Below are 9,736 nucleotides of genomic sequence, written 5' to 3'. Positions count from 1 at the left end.
TTTTACATATTTGTTTGCTGAAGTTATGGGCTAAATACCCTAACTTTTGTTTAGACTAGATTGCTTGCTTATTTATGAGTTGATTTATGGATTGGATTATGTTAAGTTGATTATTTGTTATGTTAACTTATTAAAGAACCTCTTTATGTTTATCATAACTACTTTTATGTTTATTGCTGAGTTTAATTAAGTTTGTATGACCTATCATTCTTAATTGACTTGAATCTTATGATTTTGTGATTTGCAAAATTGTAGGACTAAGTTTTTTGACCAAAAATATAGGGTTAAAAAGAAAAGTGGGTAAGTGAATGTAAGAGCTCATATATGAAGACCATTCATATATTGAATTGATCTACTTAACCAAATAGATCAATCCATTATAAGTCTCACACAATTCGAACCAAACGCTAGTAAATTTGTTAGTTTATCTGCTTGATCATCGTATGAATGAACTTATTTGCTAAAGGATTAGGTTAGTTAACATTAATCTAGTCATCATAGGAATCGGTAATCAACGAATCATTAATCCATTGCACTTCCACTAAGTCAACCATAAGAGCAAGTATATCGAATCTAAACGAAAGTCTCTCCATTATCTTGATTAAAATCATCCATTGTGTTTCCCGCCTTTTAGTTTTGCTTTGTTTTTCATTAGTTGTTAATTAGTTTCTGTCTAAGATTTACTTTGATTATTTAAGTTTCTAGTCTTGCAAAACTAGAAAAAACTCATTTTTAATTAAATAATAGTTTAGGTAACTTTAGTAGATAAAATTAGCTAGTAATTTTGTTCCCTGTCTTCAATACCCGACTATTTGTGTTATTCTATTTTCGATTAGGTACACTGTCTTAGGCGTAATAGTTAGTTAAATTAGTTGGTTAAAACTAGTACATAAATTATGTATCAAGTTTTTGATGTCGTTGCCGGGGAACGGTCAATTTTTTATTTTTATCTGCTATTTGATTTACCACGTCGTGACAATACTCACCACGACGTGGTCATCAAACAATTAGTTTTTATTTTTCGTTTTTGTTCTTTTTACATTTTACATTCTGTTCTATTGCTGCTGGTATATGACCCACAGATCGAATTTCCCATTGACACCACCGTTTGAAGATCCGGAGTCAGCGTTCCATAAAATGAAAGGCAAACTTGTTGGAGAATCAAGCAAAGAACAAGAAGACGAAGGCAAGTTTGAAGGCTTTGAAAAGACACCTAACAAAAAGGAAGCTGGTTACGAGCCCGAAACAGAATCAGAAAAAGAAAGTGAATCCGAAAGTGAGCCCGATAACAACATGGCGGACATTGCCGACATGAAGATGGAGGCGTACAAGAGATGCGTGAAGATACCGAGTCGGGTCTTGTGTAACCCACAATTCCCGACACAGCTAGCTTCGAGTTAAAAGGACACATACTTGCTCAGTTAAAAGACCTACCATTCTATGGGAAGGATCACGAGGATGTTTACAAGCACATTGATGAGGTCAATGATATCACAAATTACTTCAAGATACCAAACATACCACGCGATACGGTGTTACTAAGAATGCTCCCTGTTACTCTTAAGGGTGTTGCAAAGGACTGGCTAAAAGCACTTCCACCCGGGCACGATAACAACATGGGCACAAATGCGTTAAAAATTCATACAACAATTTTGCACACCATCGAAGGTTTTAAAATTGAAGAAGGACATTGCAAATTTCGAACAAAACGTGGGAGAATAATTATACGAGGCATGGGAGCAGTATAAGGGATTACTTCGAAATTTTCCTCAAAACGATCTAAATGTGCAACAAGAAGTAGCAATCTTTTACAATGGGGATAACGTGACGACTAGGCAACTCCTTGATTCTCAAGGGCCACTCACAAAGAAAGCATTGGCCGTAATCAAGGAGTTAATCAAAGAATTCTCCAAACACTCAAGAGAACACAGCAACCCTCGACAAGATGTAGCAAGGGGAATGATGAATGCAAATTCAAATGACATGGCGACAATTTTAGCAATGTTGCATAACATGGATCGAAGAATGACAAAAATGGATCAAACCAGCCAATAAATACAAGTGGGGTGTGAAAATTGTAGTGGACCGAATTTGTAACGCTCTAAATTTTCAAACAAAATTTTCATTTTTAAAACCACATAAAAGACAATCTCACATTTCTCAAAACCCAATGTATAAGTTGTTCAAAACACAAGACAACAAAATGTTTGATAATAACCCAGAATCCTCAAAACAACATAATCTCGAGCTGGTGTGTATAATCAAGCCGACGCTTTCCCGCAATCCTGAGAGCTACCTGAGACACATTTCATACAACACTGTAAGCACGAAGGTTAGTGAGTTCCCCAACATGCACAAATAATTAGCCTCTCATGGCTATATCTCAATAAGGACCCTCTAGTCATGTGTCTCAGTGAGGACCTTCCGGTCTCACAGCTCGGGTCGGACCCTCCAGTCGGGTATCTCAGTGAAGACCCTCCGGTCTCACAACTCGGTTTGGGCCCTCCGGCCCTAACTCAATAAAGCATAGAAATAATATACAACATAAATCATAAAGACAAAGTGTATGATATCACATAACTCAGTATAAACACATAAGACCCTCCGGTCAGTAATTCAAATAAGACCCTCTGGTCAATAACTCAAATAAGACCCTCTGGTCACACAGTATTACCACTCAGGTAAGTATAGTGGAAAGACTCACCTCGTAAGCAAAGCAAGTATGTCCCGTACTCCATGATCGTTTTAGACTCCGCCTACATGCCATAATCATATCTAATTAACACTTTATAACAACCACACTAAAGATGTTAAGCTAATCCCTTTTCTAACTCCCGGAAAGGGTGAAAGACCATTTTACCCCTCCATGGTCTCCATATCCATAATTTGACCAAACCCTAAATGTCAATGGAAGTCAACACATGAGTCAACAGTCCATGTTGACCCAACTCATCGAGTGCATCTATGCGACTCATCGAGTTCCTCCTGTTCTCAGAAAATCAGGAATACTCCAACTCAACTCGCCGAGTTGTCTCATCAACTTGTCGAGTTTTCACGTGTCCAGACTATAGGGGAAAACCCTAACTGACTCGTCGAGTTGGCTCATCAACTCGTTGAGTTCCTTCAGGCCATTTTCTCATTCAGACGATTTTAAGCATAACTAAGGCCCCATACTCTAGATCTAGCCTTCTAAGGCTAAAGTATCACGTAAAGCTGCAAGCTTTACGTCCATGCATGACACCTAGGGCTCAAAATGCCAAAACAAAGCTCTATAGAGGGTTTAATGTATGAAAATTGGCCAATAGCTTGATAAAGCTTGAATCTTTAGGCCCAAGGGACCTGATACTATCTAGATCTGAAGCTTCAACCTCATGTCATGCTCAAACGACTTAAAGACTCAAAGAGGAGATGGAAATGGCCACAAACTCCTAAGTGAAGAGATCTAACCAAACAATGATCAAGGTGATAGCTTTTTACCTCCAAATAGCAGCTAGCACTAAAAGAACACTGGATCCAAGGGCTTCTTCTCGTTCCAAGCCTTTTGCTCTTCTATCTCCTTCCAAGAATGCACAAAATCACACACTTTTAGTCCATCTCTCTCTCTCACACACACATACAAATGATACCAGCTCGTTTAGGGTTTCTCTCAGGGTGCTAGAGTGATAAGGGAGGCGGAATGAAAGGCTTAAGGTCCTTTAAATAGGGCACAAACCCTGAAAAATAGGGTTTTCACACTCAGCTTCTACTTGTCGAGTTGGGGTCCTCTAACTCGTCGAGTAGACTCTAAAAATCACACGGGTATCTCAATCTCTACTCGGCGAGTTGGGGACTCCAACTCGTCGAGTTGCCCTGACAAAATGAATATAATATAAATAAATATTATACCTAGGAGTCTGGATGTTACAATTCTCCCCCACTAGAATCAGTCTTCGCCCACGAAGTCATTCTCCGGAAACAACTATGGGTACTGCTTACGCATCTCGGACTACGGCTACCAAGTCCAGTCGGATCCCTTCCGATGCTGCCACTGATCCTGAACCAAAGGCACCTCTTTATTCCTCAAAACCTTCATCTTCTTATCTAAAATTGCCACCGACTTCTCAATGTAGTTCAGGTGACCATCAAACTGAATTTCCTCTAAAGGGACCACTTCCGTCTCGTCGGCTACATACTTCCTCAACTGGGACACATGGAAGGTGTTATGAATCTGACTCAACTCTGCAGGCAGCTCTAACCGATAAGCTACCTTACCCACTCGAGCGATCATTCTGAAAGGACCAATGTATCTAGGGCCCAGCTTGCCCCGCTTCCTAAATCAGATCACCCCTTTCCATGGGGACACCTTCAGAAGGACATAATCTCCGACCTGGAACTCTAGCTCTGAACGTCGCCGGTCTGCGTAACTCTTCTGATGACTCTGGGCCGTCAGTAACCTCTGTCTGACCTGTTGGATCTGCTCTGTTATCTTGAGCACTATCTAAGTGCTCCCCATCACTCTCTGTCCTACCTCTCCCCAACATATGGGAGTCCGACACCTCTTCCCGTATAAAAGCTCAAAGGGAGGCATACCGATACTGGAGTGATGGCTGTTGTTGTACGAAATCTCAGCCAAGGGCAAGTAAGTGTCCCAAATTCCACCGAAGTCCATAACACATGCATGAAGCATGTCTTGGAGAGTCTGAATCGTCCGCTCGCTCTTCCCGCCAGTCTGTGGGTGGTAAGCGGTGATGAAATGCAACCGGGTACCCAACTCCTCATGAAATTTCTCCCAGAACCTGGAAGTAAAATGCACATCCCGATCTGACACTATCGATGTTGGCACCCCATGCCGTGCCACCACCTCTCGAACGTAGATCTCGGTCAATTTTTCCGCAGAAGAGCTCTCACTTATAGCCAAGAAGTGAGCACTCTTCGTCAACCGATCTACAATCACCCATATCGCATCGACACCTCGCGCAGTCCTCGGTAACTTGGTAATAAAATCCATGGAAATATGCTCCCACTTCCATAGAGGAACCTCTAAAGGCTGCAACTTGCCATGAGGACGCTGGTGTTCTGCATTGGCCTTGCGGAAGGTCAAACACCTCTCGATTATCCATGTCACATTTCTTTTCAAACAGGGCCACCAATAATCCCTTATCAAGTCCAAATACATCTTAGTGGCCCCAGGGTGAATGGAAAAACTCGACTTATGGGCCTCCTCCATCAAAATCTGTCGAGCTCCACCCAAATATGGCACCCAAATCCGCCCACATAAGGTCATAAGCCCACGACTATCAATCTCAAACTCAGAAATCTGCCTGATCACCCGCTCTCTCTTACGGTTCTCTGGTCTCATGGCCACCGCTTGGGCCTCTCGGATGGTATCTAAGACTGCAGTCATCACCCTCATCCCCATGCACATGTCTCGGATCGGAGCCCTCGCTACTCTACGAATCAGGGCATCGACTACCATATTAGCCTTGCCATGATGATACAGAATCTCACAGCCATAGTCTTTCACTACATCTAACCACCTCCTCTGTCTCATATTCAGGTTGGGCTGATCCATAAGGTTCTTCAGGCTCTAATGGTCCGTGTATATGGTACATCGGACACCGTAAAGACAGTGACACCAAATCTTGAGGGCAAATACCACCGCCCCCAGCTCCAAATCATGGGTGAGATATCTCGTCTTGTGAGGCTTCAGCTACCTCAATGGATATGCTATCATGTTCCCCCTTTGCATCAACACACACCCAACCCTGAAATGGATGCATCACAGTAGACTATGAAGTCCTCAACTCCCTCCGTAAGGGCTAACACTGGAGCTTCGCACAATCTCTGGCGAAGAGTCTCGAATGAAGCCTGCTACTCGAGTCCCCAGGAAAAAAGTAACACCCTTCCTGGTCAATCTGGTGAGAGGAACGACAATCTTGGAGAAATCTATGATAAACCTCCGATAGTAACCCACCAGACCCAAAAAACTCCTGATCTCGGATGGGGATCTTGGCACCTCCCATCGCATAACTGCCTCAATCTTGGCCGAGTCAACCAAAATCCCATTTTGGTTAACGAAGTGTCCCAAGAACTGGACCTCTTGTAACCAGAAATCACACTTGGAGAATTTTGCATAAAGCCTCTCCATCCTCAAAACTCCAAGAATCTCCCGAAGATGCTCCTCATGTTGTTCTATAAACCTCGAGTACACCAAAATGTCGTCGATAAACACGATCACCGAACGATCCAACATGGGCCTGCACACCTGGTTCATTAGGTCCATGAGGTCCATGAATGCTGACGGTGCATTGGTGAGCCAGAAAGGCATCACCACAAACTCGTAATGCCCATAACGAGTTCGGAAAGCTGTCTTCTGAATATCCTCCTCACAGACCCTCATCTAATATACCCAGATCTCAAATCAATCTTGGGAAACCAAGACGCCCCCGTGCAACTGATCAAACAAATCGTCGATCATCAGTAGTGGATAACGGTTTGATGACCGTCAGCTTGTTCAACTCTCGGTAATCGATGCACATCCGGTGTGAACCATCCTTTTTCTTGACAAAAAGGATCGACACTCCCTACGGTGAGCTACTCGGTCTAATAAAACCCTTCCCCAGCAGCTCCTGGAGCTGCGAGGATAACTCATGCATCTCAGGAGGCGCAAGGCGATAGCGTGCCTTGGCGATAGGCACCGCACCCGGAATCAGATCGGTCCGGAAATCCACCTGCCTCTCAGGAGGCACACCCGAAAATTCCTTGGGGAAAACATCCAGGAACTCACATAGTACTGGAACATCGGAAATAGAACTCGACCTCTCAGTGGTAACTCGCATATCCATCACACACGCTAAAAACCCCATGCATCCCTGCTGTAAACTCTGCCTCGCCGTGGCGGTAGAACAGAAAGCTGATCTTGATCTAGTTCCCTCGCCGTACATAGTGAGTACTCCCCCACTAGGGTCTCGTATGCTTACCATCTGACGCTCACAGTCAATCACGGCTCCAAACCGGCTCAACTAATCCATGCCCACTATGACAAAGACATCACCCATCGCTATCGGTACTAAATCTATTGGAAACTCCACACCTAAAATCACTAAAACACATCCCCGGACTACATCAGTGGCAAAACCGCATGCTCACCGACTATAGAAACCCTCAGTGGTCGACTCAACGCCTCGCGTCTAACACTAATTTGACGACTAAAGGATAAAGACACGAAATATCGACTCGCACCCGAGTCAAATAAAACACCAAGGCAGACACAGATCTTATAAGAAAAGTACCTATATGCAACACATAATAAGCATAACAAATCTCAAAATAACATAAATACGGAGATACGTACCAGCAACAGCATCAGGCGTTGCACGGACCTCCTCCGCAGTCAGCTGGAATGCTCTCCCACGAGCTCTAGGAGCCTCGGCCTTCCCCGGCCGACCATTAGTAACATGTAAAGCAGCAGGAGCAGAAGCCTGGACTGATTACTGGGTGAGCTGAGGACACTCGGCCTTCCGATGATCCGTCTGGTTGCAATGAAAGCAAACATAAAATCCCTTGGGGAAGTCCCTCGCGATATGCCCCTCCTTGCCACATTTGTGGCAAATCCCTATTCGGCAAGATCCTTCGTGGCTCTTGCCGAACTTGCCACGTGTGCGGCCGTTCTGGCCTCCTGCTCTCGAATCAGTGGGCTTAGCCCGCTTTGTTGCCGGCTGCAACTGCACTGGTCTCCTGTCTCTCCCCTGAGACTCTCCTTCGTCTCTAGTCTGAATCTCTAGCTCAATCTCTCTCCTCCTGGTATTGGTCTGCAACTCAGCCAATGTCTGATATGATGAGTTCGCCACGAAGTCCCGAATACTTCTCCTCAATATGCTCAAATACCGGCTCACACGTGCCTGCTCAGTAGACACGTTCTCAGGGTAGAATAAAGCCCTCTCATGAAAAATCCTCGTAATCTTTGTCACTGATTATGTCTTCTGCTTGAGAGTTAGAAACTCCTGTGCCAAATGTTCTTTCTACACCTGGGGAACATACTCATTTCTGAACAACTTGGTAAACCTCTCCCAAGTAACTGTAACATGATCTGTAGGAGTAAAATCAGTCGTCGCGAACTTCCACCAGTCCTTCGCTCCCAAGCGAAGCTGGTTCAGGAATCGGGTCCTGTGTCTCGTCAAAATCTGGTGGCTTCATGTTGCTGAACTCCCGAAACAACAATGAGTCACATCCCTATGGCCTTGCAGCAGCTACGGCTGCGGTGGTTGCGGCAACAACAGCCTCCGTGACAGCAGCGTATCGCTCATCAAATGTCTCAATCAGCATGGTCTTAATAGACCCGAACATCTCTGGTATGGGCTCTCTAATAGTTGCAGCCACCTCCTCATGAATGATCATGCGAATCTCCTCGTCACTAATACCACTGCCCCCGGGGTTGTTGCGGGTAATCACCATAGTGTCTATGAAACACAAACACGAAAATCATCAGAGTCTAGCTCAAGCACTCACGCCATTACCCACCCCTACATGCTCCGTAGTATCCTAAGGTTCTTACTTGGGTCGCATACAAATCCGATGCTTTCAGTAGTACGAGCCCAATACTACCTTCAACACCAACCTGTAGTCGTCCCAAGTCCTCCTCCTAGGATCCTAATTCACAAGCACTCGATCCCTCACGGATATCAAACTACTCTGTCGGTAGATTCCTCAATGCTTATCTAGATATTTGTGTCCTAGATTACTCAAAACTCTCTCCAAAAGATTCCTGCTATGTATCCCTACTCAACACACACACACAGAGCAAATAGCAGATAATATCAATCAATATCATTTCCTAGGCTAAGGCATCATGAATCAGGAAACTCTAGCTCTAAATTCCTGAAATACCTAGCCTATCCTCTAGCATGCAGCTCTAATATCTCATAAGTATCTCATAATATAAAAAAGTAGTGGTATTTTAGGAAATCACCGTTCGGGCTCTGGCTGATTGTACACACTACTTCATTCTCGTTTTCTCTTAAAAGCTCTTACTCGTTTTAGAAAAATCATTTCCTTTAGAAAGTTTTCTTAAATCCTCAGTTTGAGTCCAGACATACCCGAGAGTACATTCAAATCCCTCAAACCAAGGCTCTGATACCAACTTGTAACGCTCTAAATTTTCAGACAAAATTTTCATTTTTAAAACCACGTAAAACACAATCTCACATTTCTCAAAACCCAATGTATAAGTTGTTCAAAACACAAGACAACAAAATGTTTGATAATAACCCAGAATCCTCAAAACAACATAATCTCGAGCTGGTGTGTATAATCAAGCCGACGCTCTCCCGCAATCCTGAGAGCTACCTGAAACACATTTCACACAACACTGTAAGCACGAAGCTTAGTGAGTTCACCAAAATACCATGCACAAATAATTAGCCTCTCATGGCTATATCTCAATAAGGACCCTCCGGTCATGTGTCTCAGTGAGGACCCTCCGGTCTCATAGGTCGGGTCGGACCCTCTAGTCCGGTATCTCAGTGAAGACCCTCCAGTCTCACAATTCGGTTTGGGCCCTCCGACCCTAACTCAATAAAACACATAAATAATCTACAATATAAATCACAAAGACAAAGTGCATGATATCACATAACTCAGTATAAGCACATAAGACCCTCCGGTCAGTAAATCAAATAAGACCCTCCGGTGAATAACTCAAATAAGACCCTCTGGTCACACCTATTACCACTCATGTAAGTATAGTGAGAAGACTCAC

General features: G+C 43.8%; 1 non-coding gene across 1 annotated transcript; it reads right to left on the bottom strand.

The window, feature by feature from the left end:
• Positions 1-1,674: 1,674 nt before the first annotated feature.
• Positions 1,675-1,781, bottom strand: LOC145135086 (small nucleolar RNA R71). Its single transcript, XR_013719566.1, has one exon. It is a non-coding gene; the product is annotated as a small nucleolar RNA R71 (small nucleolar RNA).
• Between the last annotated feature and the right edge of the window lie 7,955 nt (positions 1,782-9,736).

Source organism: Lactuca virosa, chromosome 8 (assembly GCF_052849685.1).
Source record: "Lactuca virosa cultivar CGN04683 chromosome 8, Lactuca_virosa_CGN04683_v6, whole genome shotgun sequence".
NCBI classification, from domain to species: domain Eukaryota; kingdom Viridiplantae; phylum Streptophyta; class Magnoliopsida; order Asterales; family Asteraceae; genus Lactuca; species Lactuca virosa.
Note: the sequence above shows the minus strand (reverse complement) of the source record. Positions and strands in the feature narration are given on the sequence as shown.